Source organism: Ochotona princeps, chromosome 8 (assembly GCF_030435755.1).
Source record: "Ochotona princeps isolate mOchPri1 chromosome 8, mOchPri1.hap1, whole genome shotgun sequence".
NCBI classification, from domain to species: domain Eukaryota; kingdom Metazoa; phylum Chordata; class Mammalia; order Lagomorpha; family Ochotonidae; genus Ochotona; species Ochotona princeps.
The window spans coordinates 60,440,465-60,459,178 of NC_080839.1; the positions used below are offsets into that span (position 1 = coordinate 60,440,465).

At 44.8% G+C, this 18,714-nt stretch overlaps 1 protein-coding gene across 1 annotated transcript in view; it reads left to right on the top strand.

The window, feature by feature from the left end:
* Positions 1 to 11,497: 11,497 nt before the first annotated feature.
* The window catches only part of CAPN13 (calpain 13), a 67,723-nt gene continuing 60,506 nt past the window's right edge, over positions 11,498 to 18,714 (top strand). Inside the window, exon 1 of the mRNA XM_004582711.2 lies at positions 11,498 to 11,688. The gene's annotated coding sequence lies outside the window, so the exon portion shown is untranslated. The remainder of the gene's footprint in view (positions 11,689 to 18,714) is intronic.

Here is an 18,714-nt window from a genome sequence, read left to right on the forward strand (position 1 = left end):
GTTTGTTTGGGGGGTGCGGGCTTCCTACTATTACAACATTTGTCTCAAGTTGTAAATCTTCCCACCAGGCTACTATTTAAATGAATGTCAGCCAAGGCATTTCTTGGTACTTTCAGGCAGAGAAGTGACAAACCTGGGAATCCAGAACGTGACTCCCCATCCTCAGTACTCTTTTTCAGCATCCCATGACCATGACAAATAACAGAGAGAGCAGAGAGGGCTGCCCTAAATTTCCCAAGGGGTCAGCAGGGAGAAGGAGCCCCAGCTGGGAGGGGGACTTGTACTCACATGAGCCTCCAGTCTCATGCATGGAGTGGTGCAGTATCTGTGTATAAACTACACGCTTCCTCTTGGGCACAGTAAATCACCTCTGTGTTATTTACAGCACAACATAATCTAAATGCTATGTAAATAGTTGCTACACTGTGTCGTCTAGGGAATAATGATAAGGGGAAAAAACTGTGTACGTTTGGTACAGATGCAGCTATTATAGGCCCAGCACACCATTAAAGCACACACGAACCAGGCTCTGAAAAGGGCTGGGGAACCTGAGGACCTGTGAGTATTTCTGCCCATCACTGATGTCTCCTCAACTAGGTGTTGTGCTCCACATATGGCAAATTCAGGTTTTTACTTCATGGAATTTTCTAGAATCTTTTTTTCTCCAAACATTCTCGATCCATGGTTGACTAAATCCTCAGAGGTGGAACTCATGGATGTGAAGGGTCAGTGCCTCTAATCCATGTGGAATAGACCAAAAAATGAAGGTTTTATCTTCTATAACTGCTTCATGCTAAACAAAGGTGTTGTGTTGGGTATTGATCTGTCAGATGTCTGGGACGTCCCAGGGACCTGCCATCAGGGGTCTGACAAATAGTGGAGCCCCAGGAAAGAGCAGGTGGCCTGTTCCAGAAATGTCAGCTGTGCTATCCAGGGGACTGTAGGTGGTCTCATCTGGAGGAATTTGGTGCTGAAGGGGTTAATATCCTTGCAGTATTATTGCTTGGAAGTAGATTAGATGTATTGTAGAGGAGGTAATCTGAATTAATTTGCTTTAAACAGGGGATCTGAAAGTTAGGGCAAAGAGGAGAGAGATTAAGGGAATCACTATGGGCAGGAGAAGAAATAGAAACTACTCAAGAAAGTTGAGATTCTAAACCTATGATCTCTGATTTCCTCCTAATCTTAGCCAGCCTAATCTCGCACAGTGTGTAATTTCCATAAACCTCCTATAACATTCTTAAATTTCCTAGCCTCATTGTTTGTCCTAGTTTTTCATTTCTAACACAAAGTGACACAATGTTTTTAACCTAACAACAAAAATTGCATGTCTTTCCTCATCAAAATATAGTCTCATGTTTTAACCTTTTATATATTTTTCCTATCTACTGAGTCCCTTCATTTACATTTTGAAATAATCTGCTAAAAAATCTCAAAAGCAGGAAGCAAAAAAAATTTAGTGAAAGAAAATTCAGACTCAGTGAATCCTGTACCTTTATCTGGACTTTCTATTTTCTTGGCCAGCAAACTCAGATTCAAATCTACGTTTAAAATTCTGAACGTGTTTTTACTTTATAAAAAGAAAGGTAAAGTAGATTGTCAAAGAGTTACTTATGTCCATCAGCAGCCATAACCCTGGCAGGAAAACAGTGACATAACACACATCTATGCAGTGACCATTTTGCAAGCACTGTTGCCATTGTGGATTTGCTTTGATTAGGTCGGTACTAGCATGTTCTTTTGGGGATTTTGCTTTGGCCAAGTGGGCTTCAGTCAGTCTGAGAGCTACAAGCTTGTAGTGCCCTAGCCTTGGAATTCCCCTGAAGCAAGACCCTCAGGGTGTTTTCTGTTGGTAGGATCAGCTGCACCGCTGCCTTAGTCCAGTAGGTTACTTTTTAGACCACTAACAGCAGAACAAAAATACTTCAAGCTAAGGGAGGGAGGGAGACAAGGAGACTGGGGCTGCCTGCTCTGTAGATCTGCATTTAAGTCACCAGTTAGGGACTCATTCTCCATCTCCCTATTCCTTGTTACTCCTCCCCTCTACAGGAGTTCAGGATGCTGCCCACTGTACCTACCGCCTGTCATTAAGGGAGTGAAGTGGGGTGTTTCAGAATTAGAGGAGAGGGGGCTTCACACACTCTGTTTTTAAAAATTTCCTTGTCTTAACTGAAGACATGTTCCGCATCAGGGTAGAGTGTGACCCAGTTAGGTTTTGCATAGCTTTATCTTGCAGTTGCATCAACTTTCTACAGCAACGATAAAGCATCCCTACACTTTTAATGAAAACTAGAAAGGTTGTTCTTTTCTGCCATGAAGGACTTGCAGTCCCAAATGAGGGACAAAGCCATGGATATAGACTTAGTGTGGGATCAGACACAGCATGGATGAGGGTGTGTAAGTCTTGAAGAATAGGGAGATGAATATGCAGGGATCTGTTTTTAAGGGGTCACGAGTTCCCACGTGGGTGGCTCTGGGGTCATCTACAGCTACACCTGGGTCAGTGGCTCTTATAGATCAGTTCTCTGCCCAGAGGTGACAGCACGCCATGAGCTGTGTGCCTGGGGGTTGACTGCCCAAAAGAGAACTCGTCTACTTCCTCCAATACATGATGGTGGCTATTTTCAGCCACATCAGCCAGTATTCAGTGACAATGTCCACTTTTTTGAAACTTATGCCATTAATCACTTCTTTCCTCCAGTTTTGAGTCACTCTTTCCAGTCCCAGTCCTTGCTTCTCAGCTATAAAGAGGTCAAAGAGCTTCCTCAGCACTTTTCTCTGGCTGCCATGTGTGGATTCTAGCATTACAGGTGAGAATACCAAGTATCCTAACTAGTTAGCGTCTGGCATTTGAAATGCGGACCGTCTCTAGAGCTCATAGTTTTAGCAGTCCTCTGTGACTGTTGCTACCTAAGACCCCTTCCTTCATAACCTCTCAGCTTAATCTAATTTTGTTCAAGGTTGACATCAGTGACGCCATCTTGATTTTGATTCTCTCCTTGTGATCAAGGTCTTTTTTTTTTTTAAATCAGTCACCCTTTAGTTAGCTTATATTTGTCCCCTGTTGCCAGGTTGGATTTGACCCAGTTGTCGATTCTGTCCTATATTGGAAAGAAAATCTATGATGGCCAGGAGTCAGTGTCAAAAACACTTATAGCCATGTTTGGACAACAAAGAAGTTTTAGAATGAATGGTCCTTAGATAACCCTTACCTGGAGTTCATTGTTAAATTTAGCCTTTTCTGTTCTGTAGGTGTGAGTCATACACCCAAACTGCTAGGCCAGCATGATCTTGCTGGGAATTGTATTTCTGTAGAATTCTGACAGGCAATAGGCACAAAGGTCCAAAGGAAACGATATAACTAAGCCACCAAGAATGTAGCAAGTCAAGTTGGCATCTTCAAAGCAATGAATATATTTGTGTTTTAAAAGCAAGTATATTTTGAATTTGTTGGCTGACTGTTATGCGCAGTTACAGAAGTTGCTTTACCATATAATAATCTCAGATTTGGAAAACTCTCAAAGTCAAAAAGCCAAGGCTGACAGAGATATTTTTAAATGTCCTGGCCAAGCTTATAATGTTTTAAGGTCTCCTAAAAAGTTACAGCCTTATTGACACTTGAAGTTATATATTCTGTGTGTAATTTTTAGCTATGTTAATGTTTCCAGATGTGTGGTCTTAAGAGGGGGTGTTGGGGATCAGACTAAATTCATGCAAATCATCACATTGCCATGAAAAATCAAAAGTTCTCATCCAATTTTGTGAATTTTAGAGGGATTAAATAATATGGAAAATGTTAATACTTTGCATTTTTACGGAAGCATTATAGGCGATAGAAATCATAGAAATAAGCTTTCCTGATCCAAGATGAAATAAGTAAACATAGGACCAACAACATTTTAAATAAAAGTTATACAAACTAATAAATGTATTAACTTATTCAATCTCATGAATGCTTATTTATCTCCATTTGCTTTTGTTTGTTTGTTTGTTTTGAATTTTTTCCCCTTCTTGGAAGTCCTGGAAGGTCGTATCCAGCCAACCAATCTTGAAGCAGTCAGAAACCTGTTACTTGAGAATATTTGTTAGTCTTTTCTATGAATTTGATTGCAAATGTTTTCAGAAAAAAACATCACAAGTATGGATGACAGAAGACTTAAAATAGCCATTATTCAAATTGTAAAACTCAGGCACTTTTCAGGAAAAAGATAGTTCTGCTTATTGTACACAGCATTTTAGACAGCACCTGGCAGGTTTATACATCCAAGTTATTAATCTTCTATCATTTGCTTAATTTGCAGATATTTTCTCCCATTCTGTTGGTCGCCCCTTTACTGTTGATGGTTTCCTTTGGAGAGCATAAGCTTCTTAGTCTGATTTAATTCCATTTCTTTACTTCTGCTTTCATTGTTTGTACTTCTGGGTTTTTTTCCAAGAAGTCTTTGCCCTTGCCTGTATCTTGCAGAGATTCCTTGATGGTTTCCTCTAATAATTTGATGATATCAAGTTATAGATTTAGAATCTTGATCCATTTTGAATTGATCTACATATGTAGATCCAATTTTCCTGACACCATTTGTTCAAGAGAGCATCCTTTCTCCATGGGTTGGTTTCAGGTCACTTATCAAAAATTAGTTGGCTCTAGATCTGTGGGTTATTTCTGGGATTTCTATTCTGTTCCATTGATCTGCATGCCTGTTTATATGCCAGGTGACCAGGCTGCTGGGATAATAATTGCCTTGTAGTATGTCTGGAAGTCTGGTATTGTGATGCCTTCAGCTTTGTTTTTGTTGTTTAAAACTGATTTAGGTGTTTGAGGTCTCTTGTGGTTCCATATTCATTTGATGTGAGAAAAAGGTTGTAGGTATTTTGATTGGGACCACATGAATCTCTTACTTGCTTTTGATAGTATAGACAGTTTGATGTTAGTTCTACCAATCCACAAACATGGAAGACGTTTCCATTTTTTGGTGTTTTCTTCCATTCCTTTATTTAATGTTTTGTAGTTTTCATCATAGAGATCCCTCAGAGCTTTTGTTAAATGTATTCCTATACATTTAATTTTTTTGGAGCTATTATGAATAAGGTTGATCTTTCTCAGCCATAGACTTGTTTTTTTATTTATTTATTATTTTTAATTCATTAATTACATTGTATTATGTGACACAGTCTCATAGGTACTTGGATTCTCCCCACCCCTCTCCAAACCCTCCCACCATGGTGGATTCCTCCACCTTGTTGCATAACCACAGCTCAAGTTCAGTTGAGATTCCCCCATTGCAAGCATATACCAAACATAGAGTCGAGCATCTTATTGTCCAGTTCAGCCATAGACTTGTATATGCAAAGGCTATTGCATTTTGTGTGTTGATTTTATGTCCTGCAACTTTACCAAACTCTACTGAGTCCCAATTGTCTCCTAGTAGAATCTTTAGGTTCCTTTATATATATAGAATCATGTCATCTGCCTACAGGGATAATTTGACCTCTTTCTTTCTAATTCATATCCCTTTGATTTTCTTTTTCTTGCCTAACAGCTGCGGTTTAAAATTCCAGGACTGTATTGAATAGCATTGGTGAAGGTATGCATCCTTGTCTGGTTTTGGGTCTTAGAGGAAGTGCTTCCAACTTTTCCCCATTCAATATAATGCTGGCTGCAAATTTTTCATATATATCCTTAAATGTTTCATCTATGTCCATTTTTCTTAAAATTTTGATTTTTTTAAGCATATGAACAATTTTGCGTGTCTGTTCCTTTTTGGCCTTTGAGCCTGTAATGAGAAAGGCAGCATAAATGATGTTGGAGAGGTCCTTAGGAGTGATGTGGCAGGACAAGTAAGGTGAGTAAAGATACAAGACTGAAAGTCGGATCCAGAGAAGGTATTAAGAGCAGAGCATGGAGCATTTTCGTACTAAGAACCCTGTTTTTTCACCTGCCACACTCAAAGTGACCTGAGGCTCAGCGATGGAGATGTGCAGTACAGGAGCTAGCATGGTCTCTGGGCTCCTTCCAAAAATTAAGCTTAACTCTTCTATAATGCAACTTTCCCAAGCAGTCAGAAATCAACAGAGAATTGCAGAGAATTCAAGAGATTACCTTAAAGATTGTGACAGGGAGATCAAACTGAAAGAAAGTATTGTAGCTAAGAGTTCCTTAGAAGGGTTGAGGCATCCTAACCTGGAAGTTTATATTGGTCCAAAGAAAATAAGGCACTTTTTTTTTTGAGTCTGGGAATTAAATTGATCCCAATTAAAGTGATTGTCTAAGTTTTCAAAAGAACTTGACTGAAAGGCAAAAAATGACTCAAGGGGTAGCTAGTGAGAACATTTTTGGGGTGGCCTACTAAAAGGAATTCACTCAATTCAAACAGGCGCTTCCTTGTATGGGGGCAACTTACCCACTGAAGAATACAAAATTGGTGCTGCTTTGGCTAAGAACAAGGCCTGGCACCCCCCCCCCCTTAAGAGGGATGGTCTCTGACACTGGATAGCCCTTTCAGGTCTCCAAGAAAGTAGCAAAAAGTTGGACTCACCCTTGAAGCTCAAAGAATTTTGGTTCAGGATAGTTCAAATTTGGATTTTCAGCCAACACAGGAGGGAGGACAGTAGTCTTTTGACCTTTGTGGAGGACAAAATTGCCACTGGGGGAAGGGGTGGGTGGGAATCCTCACCCTTAGGGCATTGGGTACCAAGGATCCATGGGTGAGAACCTTCTTATGATACCAGAGTCACCCGGCCCAGAACCATCAGTAGCCCCTACACAGGTGAGCTGTTTTCTGAGTACCAGAGAGAGAGACAACACAGGCAAGCAGGGCCTCATACCTAAGGGCAACAGGTACTAGGCCTCTGGGATCAGGGCCCTTTAGCTTCCATGGAGGGTAGCCAGAGCCAGGAATTGTGAGTTACTCTGACATGGGTGAACCATTTTCTGGAGACTAGAAAGAGAGGAAAAGAAACAATTAAGCATGATCATGGGACCAGTGATGTGTAGGTTTGCATGACGAACCACCACTGTCTGTGGCTCCATACATTGGAGATTGGCTATGCATGATCAGGGTATGGGCCACCAAAAGCTCATGGGAAGTGAATAAGGGATGCTAGCATCACAGTGATGAAAAAGTTCACTGGAGAGTCAGAGTGAACAGAATTAGATTAAATACACTGCAAGGGAGCAGCAGCAGTCAGGATGGCTAGGGGCCAGCTGGCTGCTGCTGCATGTTGTGGTGGGAGTAGCATGAAAGAAAGGAGACCTGAGCTGACATCTGTGGACTAGAACTGGGGGATGTATCCCTTGAGAAAGAAGCTACTCACTAGAAGCTTCTCCATCACTAGTCCTTTCCTTAGGGCTGGGGTTTTTCACCAGTGGCTTCCTTCTTGACCAGTGCCCTCGTGGCCTCCACACTCATGTATCAGAGGAGAAATGAATCAGGCTTGATCTTGGAGAGGTAGTACTTGCCACTGGGCATGCTGTGCTGATCATGTTTGGTCTACTGTCTGACAATTGTCCTCTCAAAATGTAAGAACAGCTCCAAAAGAAGTAGAAATAGATATTTATAGATGTGTACACACCCGCCCATAGCTGTGGCATATCAAAGGAGCCACTCACCTTGGATTTGTGTGGTCCTAACTGGTAAATTTGAACTTGACTCAAGTCTGACCTTCAGGGACATCAGTGAATGCTCCATAGATTCAACAGTGACTGGAGGTTCTGACATCATCCTTTGTTTATGCACTGATGATGCTACCAGCACCTGTGCTTATAAAACTGTCTTGGTTCTCTGAGATATAATGGGACAAATGGGCAATTGGTAATCTCAGCCAGAGGTCCTTGCATATTATACTTGTCCTGACCCCAGGGCTCCCCTGTTCTTCATTCTCTATGATCCCTGGCCTGCTGGGTGCTCATGTCCTCTGGGATTTCCTTGTCCACCTGGTTGGAGTTCTTTCTGTCATCGTCAGGACTGGCTATTGATGGAGGCAGTCTCCTCAGGACACCCCTTTGTGCTGTCCTCCCAGTGAGCACACACATTTTTTGTCATCAGTTTTCTTATTCAGCCCTTTGAGAATAGAGAGAAGAGCCCAGGAAGACATGGAGAAAGCTGCACTGGCCTTGCTTTGCAGGATCATTTTATACAGGGACAAATCTAGCCTCAGAAATGCAGCTGAGCCATCATAGCCTTTTGTAGCTGTGGGTAAACCCTGACACCTGTGCTTGCAAGAACCAAAGCTTCATACCTCCCATTCCCCAAAGTTCACTCACCCACAATGTTGATCATCTAGACCATTCTGGGCCATAAACAACAGCAACAGCTACAACAAAACCATTTCCTCTTCTGTTTACTCCGTGTCCTTCCTTTGTCTTTCAGCCATTCTGCACTAACGCTCATACTTCTCTGCCATTGTGGCCATCTGGGCAGTGAACCAGTGGATGGAAGATCTGTGTATGTGTGTGTGTATCCCTCTTTACCAATGACTTTCAATTACAGAAATGGCTTAATTTCTTTCATTGCCCATGAGAGTGGACACTGTGATTTTTTGGCATCCTGTACTCCAGGCCAGAAGAAGAAATTGAAAAAGGAATGGACCTAGGCCTGATTCAGGTTGCTCATATCATAAATTTTGCCTCCCATCATGCAAGCTCAAGCAAGGAGAGTTTCCAGTATGTTCAGATGTTTTGACAACAGCAAGCATCACCTCACTTTGTTGACTGTGCTATTTCTCCCCACAGGGGAAGGCCTCAGAGTTTGAATTCTGTGTGATGATTTATTTAACTGTGTGATGATTTATTTAACTGTGTGAATGCCGTGTATGTGTGTTTACTCTACCATAACCATGTCCTTTGTCACACTTTACATGGACATTGGCTTTGATCCCTTAAATCAACACTTGACTTGTTTCCTTATAAGTGAAACAGGATGTGTCTTATGAGGATTATCTGCACTGAGGACAGTTGACCTTGGGATGACCCAAGAGGATGGGGTGGGAAGGACTTTTAATGGGCTCCTGGGCAAAGGTCATGCTCTGTTTCTGAACCTGGGAGCCAGTAACTGGGATTTCATTTTTAAGAATGTCACCAAGCTCTCCATGGGCTTTGTTCTCTCTCACCTCTCCTGCCACTGCCTGGACCACCTCTACTCCTCTCCAGGCTGGCTTCCTGGAACTTTCCCATTTTCAGGACTCCTGAGGAAACATAGTGTTTCCCTGATTTAAGGTCTCATAGAACACACAGTTTCCCTTTCTCAGAACTGACCCCATGGAAAATGTCCTTATACTTTTCTGCTTGTTTTTTTAATGTCTTTTGCTGAACTCTATAGCATTGATTGACGTCTGCACTGTCTACTGCCCTGTGCCCTGTACCTAGCACCAAGGCTGGCATGGTAGTGGCACAGGAAATGGTTTATAAAGAAATGATGGAAGAAGAGAGAGGGAGGCAGGCAGAAGAGAGGGCTCCAGTGGGGAGGATGGGAAGTTGAAAGAGTGTCTGGTGTTGTGGTCTAGCACGTTAGGCTGCTGCTTGTGATGCCAGCATTCCACATGGGCACTGGTTCAAGTCCCAGCTGTGCCACTTTTAGTCCATCTCCCTTCTAAGGTTCCTGGGAAAGTAATGGAAGATGGCTCACAAGTGCCAGATTATTGCACCCAAGTGGGAGACCCAGAAGACACTCCTGGCTTCAACCTTGCCCAGACCTGTATGTGGTGGCCATCTGTTGTATAAACTAACAAATGAAATTTCTTTCTTTCTTTCTTTCTTTCTTTCTTTCTTTCTTTCTTTCTTTCTTTCTTTCTTTCTCTCTCTCTCTCTCTCTCTCTCTCTCTCTCTCTCTCTCTCCACACACACACACACACACACACCACACAATCTATATCCTTCTCTTTCTACTTTGAATTTCACATACATAAAATAAGTCTTTTTTTAAAAATGGGAAGAAGCAGAACAAGGGAGGAGGAAGGGGAGTTGTGTCTCCAAGAGCTGCATGTTCCGAGGCATGGCTAACGGTTGGCAAAGGGTGAGCACTTAGGAAGTATTAACATGAAGAATAAAAGAGCCCCAGAGAAAGATGTCTCTTCAGGAAACAGTGAACTTTCTTTGCTGAGATGGGTTCAAGAACTGTAGCCTTGGTGGATAATGGAAGAGGGGGACCCTGATTGATCCCAATCTACATGCAATTTTCTACTGTCTCCTAAGACCCACAAAGGAGCAGCTGCTGCTGGGTAAGAGTCATTGGCGGCAGCAGGGCCGGCCTCAGTGCAACCTGAGAGAGGGTGGGATATAACCACAGCCTGGTGCAGAGGACAGCGGGATCCACAGCCACTATAGTCAGCACTCAAGGAGCAGCCCTGGCAGCCAAGACTTGGATGGGTAGGAGGATGCAGGTGGTAAGAGCAAGGCCTCAGCAGGTGTCAGTGGCACAGCTGCCATCACCTTAGTGAAGGAGACAGAACTTCCGTGGCAGGGGAAGGCACAGGGATACCACGTGCTGAGCCACAGGCTGCAGCATGACATGCTTCCTTGTCTGCCGTGAGAGTTGATGTGAGGTGTGTCCTACTTTATGGTCCTGGGCTGGAATTCCCTGGAAGACACACATCAAAGGTGCACACAGGAACAGCGAAAAAAACCCTCAAATGCCCAGGCCTAGGGACTAAAGTGTTCTGCAACTAGCAGCTGGCATTTTGGCCCAGTAGATTAGACTGCTGATCGCCATGCCTATGCCTCGGCACACTAATGTGTGCCGAGTTGAGGACTGACTGCTCTGCTTCCAATCCAGCTCCCTGCTGATGCTCCTAAAAAGGCAGTAGATGACTGTAGTACTTGCTTGGGCTTCTGAAACTCATGTGCGAGACGCTGATGGAGTTCCTAAGCTTTGGGCTGGCCCAGCCCCAGTTCATTTCTTGTGGCCATTTTGGTGGTGAACCAGCAGATGGAAGATTTCCCCTTCCTCTCTCTTTTATCCCTCCCTCACCTCTCTGTCTCCCTTTCACTCCCTCTCCCTGCCTCACCCTGCTCCCCCCATCATTCTACCTTTGAAATAATTAAATCGCTAGAAAAGAATATTCTACTGCTCTTTTCTAGGAAGAAGATGTTAACCCAGGAGGAAGAGTGTATGATTCATTCCACCTGGAGGAGGCATGCTTTATGGGAGCCCTGGACAACTACACTTAACTGGGGAAGGAAGAGGGATGGGGGAAGGTGGCTTTCCTAAGTCTTTTCTTGGAACTTCCTCTTTTCTGAGCAAAAACAGCAAATTCCTGAAGCAGGATGCAAGAGAAGAAATGGAAACATCAGGAAACATCGAAACCTCAAATAAAGCAGCTAAGAAATCAGTAGTTCGGTGTTACAGGAGGTGAAAGGGGAGCAGGGGGAGATAGAAAGGATAAGGTTTCTTGCTAATCAAAAATCAATATCTTCTCTTTCTCTCTCTCTCCAAGAATAGCTGAAGTCACTGTTTAACTAAGGTGGGGCATTAGCACCAAGTATGCTCATATAAGGAAGAGCTGAAGGGACAGACATCAGCAGATGCCAGCCTTGCCAGCCTGCTGACCATTCTTCAAGCAAGACTTCCACCCTTATCTGCTGGTCCTCCTGCAAAATTGCCACTGCTCAGCGCCTGGGCCTATACAGTCTCAACCCAGCTCCTTGCAGGAATACTGCCAAAGGCAGCCCATCAGACGCACCTGTTAAGGACACAGGTATGGAGTGAGTGACGATCTCCGGGAACTTGGGATCAGAACAGTCCTGCAAACCTAGGGGCATCTGAGTTTCTCCCAGAGACCCTCTTTGCCACGTAGCTGCTGAGGCACCATATGCAGAGGGATGTGCTCTGTAGCTCAGGAAACAGGAGTACTGGAGACAGGTGGTCCAAGGATAGGCAAGAGACGGGTTGGCTTTCTGAAAGAAGCTGAATTATGTAGTTGCTGCAGAGAGGGGATGCCACTTATCAAATTGCCTGTTTGTCACAACCTGGAGGGCTATGGTGACCCTATGGGATACCCTAATGGTGGGCATTCTGTCTGTTGTGTTCGCTGATGTATGGCATAGTAGGTGTTTAAAACAAATACTTGCTGAAAGGAGACATGAGTCCCACTTCTTACTTTCTAATTATCTGGCTTGACAGCTCCATGAATGAAGTTGAAAAATAAGAGTTAATCACCAAAGACAAATAGATCACTTCCCTTTCAGAGGGTCAGGGGTCCCTATGTCTCAACAGCTGTGTCACAACATCTCTGACTCTCTATGGCTGCTGAAACCAAGTGATCTTTAAGATAGGATGCTGTTCTCGGGGGTACAGTTCCCGCTGGTCAGCTTGGACCCAAACAGGACTAGAATAGTGCAGGTATTTCCACTCTGCAGTTATGAGGTTCATGAGCTATCAACTGCCCTGATTGTCCTGCGTCACAGACAGTACTTTGTGTACCCTTAAGTGGTGTTCATTGGATCTTTAGTCAATACATCCTCTTAAGTTGTTCCACCCTGTACTCAGCAGGGCTTAGGTTGTATTTTTTTTCTTTGTAGGGTTGGGGAGACCAGGAAGGGTGAGTCGCAGCTTCAGAAAGCCTTACTTATTTGTATTACTACATTGATTGATGAGTATAGAGTGATCTTAATGTGTAATAGGTAAGAGGTACAAGTGTCATCAGCTCATTACCCCTAGTCTGGAGATGGAAAACTGCCTTACTGCCAAGTTGATACCAGACGTAAATGACAGAGGTGGGATCTATTATGCGTGATATACTGTATTATATCCTGGGAAGTTACTTATATATAGGAATCTGCTTTGAAAAATAGCTTAGAAGAAAAGCTGCTATCAATAAATACACAAATTAATGAGTCACACAGACTCCGTATGTAATATAATCAGGTGTGTGACTTCACCATTAGTCTGATTCCTCTTCACCTAAATGCCTCATCTGATTATTGAAGTGATTGAACGAGATAGTCTGTTTCAAGTACTTAGCAGCCTCTGACACATGGCAAGTGCCCAAGAAATGTGAGTTCCTGCTGCTGACATTGTTTTAGCCTGGGTTCTCTCTAAAGCAAAGCCTGGGACAGAGCATAAATGCTAATACACTTATTAGGGTGGATACAGTACCAAGGCAGTGAGAGAAAAGGTCAGAGAATCATTCCAGAGAACCACTCTAGCCAGGTGGGAAAATCAGGGCACCACTGGACTAGCACTGCAGGACAGAAACATTGTGTTTTGAAACTGTCTATCAGAAAGAGGTTGGAGAGGAAATCTAACTACTGGCTTCTGGCTTCTCCTCTCTCTTCTTGTTCAAAGTTTGCCTCCATGGGGAGTCAGATCTCCTACTTTTTTCTGGCTTGTGTCATCTGACCCCCTTGGCAGTCAACAGTTCTTAATCCTTAAGGCTGGGCACTCCTCCGAGTCCACATGTGGCCCCTTCCTTGACTAAGGAAACTAAGAACCTTAGAGACAGGTGAGGCTAAGAAAACCTGACTCAGCAGCTAGATAGGATCAATAAAGAACAAAATATCATGATTAACAGTACCTTGACACTGTGCAAGGCACCTCTGTTTCCCAAAGTTACCTATTCTTCCCCCTTGGAAAGCCAGGAAGAGATCCACTGGGAGATTAGTCCATCCTACCCCTGCCCGATTGGAAGAAGCCAGGTACTTGGCACTTAACACTCTCTGGAGGACACCCATAGTGGATGGGAATAAAACCTAAAACCCCAAAAAGACTAGCAGGATCAAGTGGAATTTGCAAATTTCTCACCACCTTCATGACTCTATTTCTTGAACAAGTGTTTTCTAATGCAGGCTGCCTAGAACACAAATTCCGGGAAATGTTACTGGTATAAAGTGTCTGTGATCAAATATTTGGACAAATGTTGCCTCCTACTTTTCCTTCCTTGGAGATTCATGATCCGGATCTGTACATAAAGGCCACAAGAAGAGATCAAAACAAAAGACCCAGCGGCCTGAGTATAGCAGCACTTCCCAGACTAACCAGTGCTTCGAAACAGGTTTGGGCTCCTGGTGGTTCTTGGATCAGCCTCTCTTCTGTCTTGATCCCTGAGTTCTCAGGGGACAAACCTGGCACAAACCTTTCTGAAAAAGAAAACCAAGAAGGTGTATCCTATGACATAGTGGGAGGCTCCAGGGTGCATGTTGAGCTTACTAATCTGCCAAACAAACACCCAGGTTGCCCAGACAAGCCTTGCTTCCTGGTCTTAACAATGAAAACAGCTGAATAGGGTCATTGCTATGGGGGCTTTCCAGCCTCTTGTGATCTGTGATGGTCAGGGTGAAAGGCAGCTAAAGGTTAGCTCATTAAGCTCCTACAAAGCCTGGGGACAATTGATTTAGCTAGCAAACAGGTGTGGAGATGTGGAGTGAAAGTTTGCCCCTTGCCATCTTCTTTGATGGAGTTGTGTCTGCGAGATGACATTGGGCTGCATCCAAGTTGTTAGACCGAAAGGGGGTCAGACCCCTGGGATTAATATGGAGACCCACTAAATAAGCCCTGAAGGACCTGAGAAACAGAGTGGTCAGAACCTTTGAGGAAACAATCCCTCAGGCAGTGCTGTGCCCTTGGGTGGTTGCTGGGTCAACTCACCTCCTAAGCCCATGTTTCAGGACCTAACAGGGTCCTGACCCAGTCACACCTGTAGACCAGAGGTGCATAGGGATGGTGTCTCCATGGTTAATGATCACATATCTACCTCCAAGAGATGGCCACATCTGGGTCCAGCTGGCCCCAAGGGCCTGAGGGAGCAGGGGTGATAGGCTCCTAAGTCATGTGACTGTGGGCCCCTGTCTCTCAGCCACCCTCTCTGTCTTCTCCATAGTATAATCCTTAACCAGAAACTGCTGTCAACCTCCTGAACTTCATCATTAAGCTTCATCTCCCAGAGCTCTAGCTTCCTATTGAGAACTGAAGTCAGGAAGTTTTCAGATGGCATTGCCTAGGGGAGAATTCAGGTCAGAGGTTTTCTGAATGATTGGATTGTTATGACTGGCAGGCAGGCCGCCCTGGGTACCGTTCTTTAACCCAGAGGCTGTCTCCCTCTGACCTTCCCTGGAACTCTGCCTACTCCCTCAGTCAGGACTCAGGGCTTGCCCGTGACTCCCTGCCCACCTCACCTGTTCTGGAATGCAGCCCACACAGGGGGAAGGTCAGAGCATTCCTGGGGCTGCAGCTGCATCTCTGTTCATCCTGCTTCTCTCTGCTCCACTCACCTTCGGACTCTTACCCTGGTATTCACATTGACACAGTCACACAGATGTGTACTCCAAACTCATTCGCTTTGGTGCTGCTTTTTCATATAGGTTATAAAGAAAACTCTTACTTTCTGTTTTCCATTTGAGATGGAGAGAATCCTTAATGTCTGGTGGACCAGACTAAAGCAGCGAGCCAGGAATTCAGTCCAGGTCTCCCATGTGGATGGTAGGGACCCAATGTCTTGGGGGTGCACTTCGCAGGAAGCTGCAGTCTGGAGCACACCCAGAACTTGAGCCCAGGCACCCCAATATGGGATGCATAAGACACAGGCATCCCAACAGGCAGCTTAAATCCCAGGCCAAGTGCCTGCCTCTAACTCTTAGTTTTGAAAGGCTTCTGCCGCCTAGTCTTCCTATTTCTGCCCCCAGATGTGTGATCCTACACTTCAGCTAGAACCTCTCTTTCAGAAAAATTCAGTGCAAGTAAGTTGATTTGGAAGGCACTGTTACATGTCCCCAGACTTCTGGTTAGGAGAGGGAATGGCTCCTTTAACTTGGCTGCTGGCATTACTGGGTCCATCTCCCCACCTCTGGCACGTCAGGGCTGGATCCATTGCCTCAGTGTCCTGCACCAGCCTGAGATGCCCACGGCAGCCAGCCCCAGAGCAGAATGCCGAGGTAACTGGCCCTAGAGGTCCGAGTGCTCTCCCTGTGCTGCGGCCAGAGGCAGTGATGTGGGGTGAGAGTGTTCTGAGAGCCGCATCTGAAAGTTACAGTAATTGCATCTCTGTCTTCCAGCTGTGCACTGGGCAGTCATGTTGTACAGCAAGCAAGCACAGCGATGTGGCCCCGTGGGGTGCTGGAAGTGCGTGAGAAGGGGTCTCCTTGGCAGATCTTGCCCATCTCTGCCTCTTGGCTTCTCCCTCACTCTGTTCCTCAGTCTCCATTTCCACCCATGGCTGTTCCTGTCTTTTTCTGTCTCCCAGCCCCTGCTGATTGAGCCTCTCCCTCCCACTCTGCCTTTCTCCCATCCATTTTCTGATTTCCTTTGTCTCATATAATTTGAAACCCAAGACAATAGGCCAAGTGTAAATCTTCTATGAATAAATGGATTATCTAAATGAGTCCTCAGCTTCTAAAGAACTTAAAAAAGAATAAGGCCTGTCCTCTCTAGCTCAGGCCTTTGGGAAGAGGTCAACTTGGAGCCTGTGTCCTGAATGGGGTCTGTTTGTCAAACTAAGGGACCTGTGTGTCCCAGAATCTTTTTTTTTTAATCTATTTTATTGTATTGTTGTTGACAATCTTTACATAGTTAATTACGGTTAAAGAACAAAAATAAATAAATAAATAAATAAAGGTTCAGGGGGTATAGGGAAGTGAATAAGACTATTATGTCCATATTGTTTCCATCATGTATCTGAGATAAAGGGGGATATTGAGGGAGAAGCCCCACCCATTTTCCCTCCCAGAATCTTTAACTTGCTACATGGTGGAACCCAACTCCTCAACTGAATCTGCTAAGTGGGCAGCATACCCCTTCATGCCCAGAAACCCAAGGCCACATCAACTATTACAATATTTCTGAGACATGTGTAATTACAGAATCCAGACATTGTTCTGCTGTATCTGTAGCCCACAATAGGCAGACTACTTGAAAGCCACAGAACATGCAGTGTGTTCTGCCACATGCATAGACTCTGGGGGACAGAATGCTAGAGACCCATAGTGCCCAGAAAGAGTGCTGTACTGGCTGTGTCCATGGATTTTGGTGGGCAGTCCACTTGAGATCTCTGGGATCCAGAAAGAGTACTGTGTCATGTCCATAGTCTATAGCAGAAGGTCTACTGGGGATCTTTTTAGGTTTTTGGCCTGAGTAGCACATTTTAAAGACTTGGAGAGGGGTAGGGAGAATCATCCTAAATGTCACTGAAAGGAATAAAACACTTAGTAGGTTCCTGTTTTATTGTCTGCCCGACAGTATCATCTGTCCCATTGTCTCAGTTCTAGAAACACGGTAGGTTACAGTTGAGAGGACACTGAGGAAAGTCCAGCCTCTTATCATCCCAGATGGGGAGACTGAGGCTAGAGGAGGGAGCAACTTTAGAGTAATAGCACAGATCGCCCATGCCAGGCAAGTGTTCGCTGTCACCCACAGGGCCTCCAGGAAGGTGCACAGTGGCCCAAGTGTTTCCTGAGGCTGTGGATCCACTGATCGAGGAGTGGACGAGGCGGTGTTCTGACTATGGAAGCCCCATAAGTAGCGTCTGCCTTTTACGCATCTCCTGTCAAGCTGCCACTCCCTGGGCAGACAGTCTCCAGCTGAACCCAACCCCAGGCAGGTGATGGAGGATTCTGTTCTGAGCACTTGCCTCCTTGGGACCTGCTCTAAGCCTAGGGAGTGTCACAGCTTTGTACATTGGAGGCCACACAGAGGCTTCATTCTCCTCTCCTGCTACACATCTTAGAGGATGAGGAGCACCTGCTGAGCCCCAGGAAAGCAGGAAGATGTCTCTTGGCAGGGACAGTGATATACTCCGCTTGCTGGCCACATCACCAGCCTTGATTCTATTCCAAGCACAGCCCCAACTTCTGTTCACTCTGCAGCCTTCTGCAAACTGAGCTGTGTGTAGTTTTCCCCTAAGCCTGCTTTTCTCGGGGGCCATGAGCCCCATTTGTAGGGTCTCAGGGTACAAAGTCATGGGGATGTGTTGAAGTGATTCTGAAATGTAGGTGGAGTGAAGTTCTACCTGTGAAATGTGACATTTACGTGTTTTTTTTTTAAAGATTTTTTTTTTAATTGAAAAGGCAGATATACAGAGGAAGATTTTCCATCTGTTGATCCATTCTCCAAGCTGTGAGAGCTGTACCAATGCAAAGCTAGGAGCTTAGAGCCTCTTCTGGATCTCCCACGTGGGTGCAGGGTCCCAAGGCTTGGGCCAACATTGACTGCTTTCCCAGGCCACAAGCTGGGAGCTGGATGGGAAGTGGGGCTGCCGGGATTAGAACTGGCACCCATATGGGATCCCAGCGCGTGTGAGGCAATGACTTAAGCCGCTAGGCTACCACACAGGGACCACTTATGTTTATTCTTAAACTGTCCTTAGAAATTAGGCCTGTGGGGGCTGGTGTAGTGGCATAGTGGGTAGAGCTCCCGCCTGCAGCTTCAGTATCCCATATGGGTGCCGCTTTGACTCCTAGATGCTCCACTTCCAGCTCAGCTCCTTGTTCATGGCCTTGGAAAACAGAAGAATATAGTCCAAGTGTTCAGGTCCTCATCGCCCATGGGAGAGATCCTGAAAATGCTCCTGGCTTCTTCTTGGCCTAGCCCCAGCCATTGTAGCCACATGGGGAGTGAATCAGTGGATTGAAGATCTTTCTCTCTCTTTCTCCTCTCCCTTTGTAGCTCTTTTTTTCTCCCCTCTCTTTGTAACTCTTTCAAATAAATAGATCTTTTATAAAACAGGCCTATCTTCTCCCAACTTGTGATCGATTTGTCTGTAGACAAAATGCTCTTTGTCCCTTGCCTCAGTCCC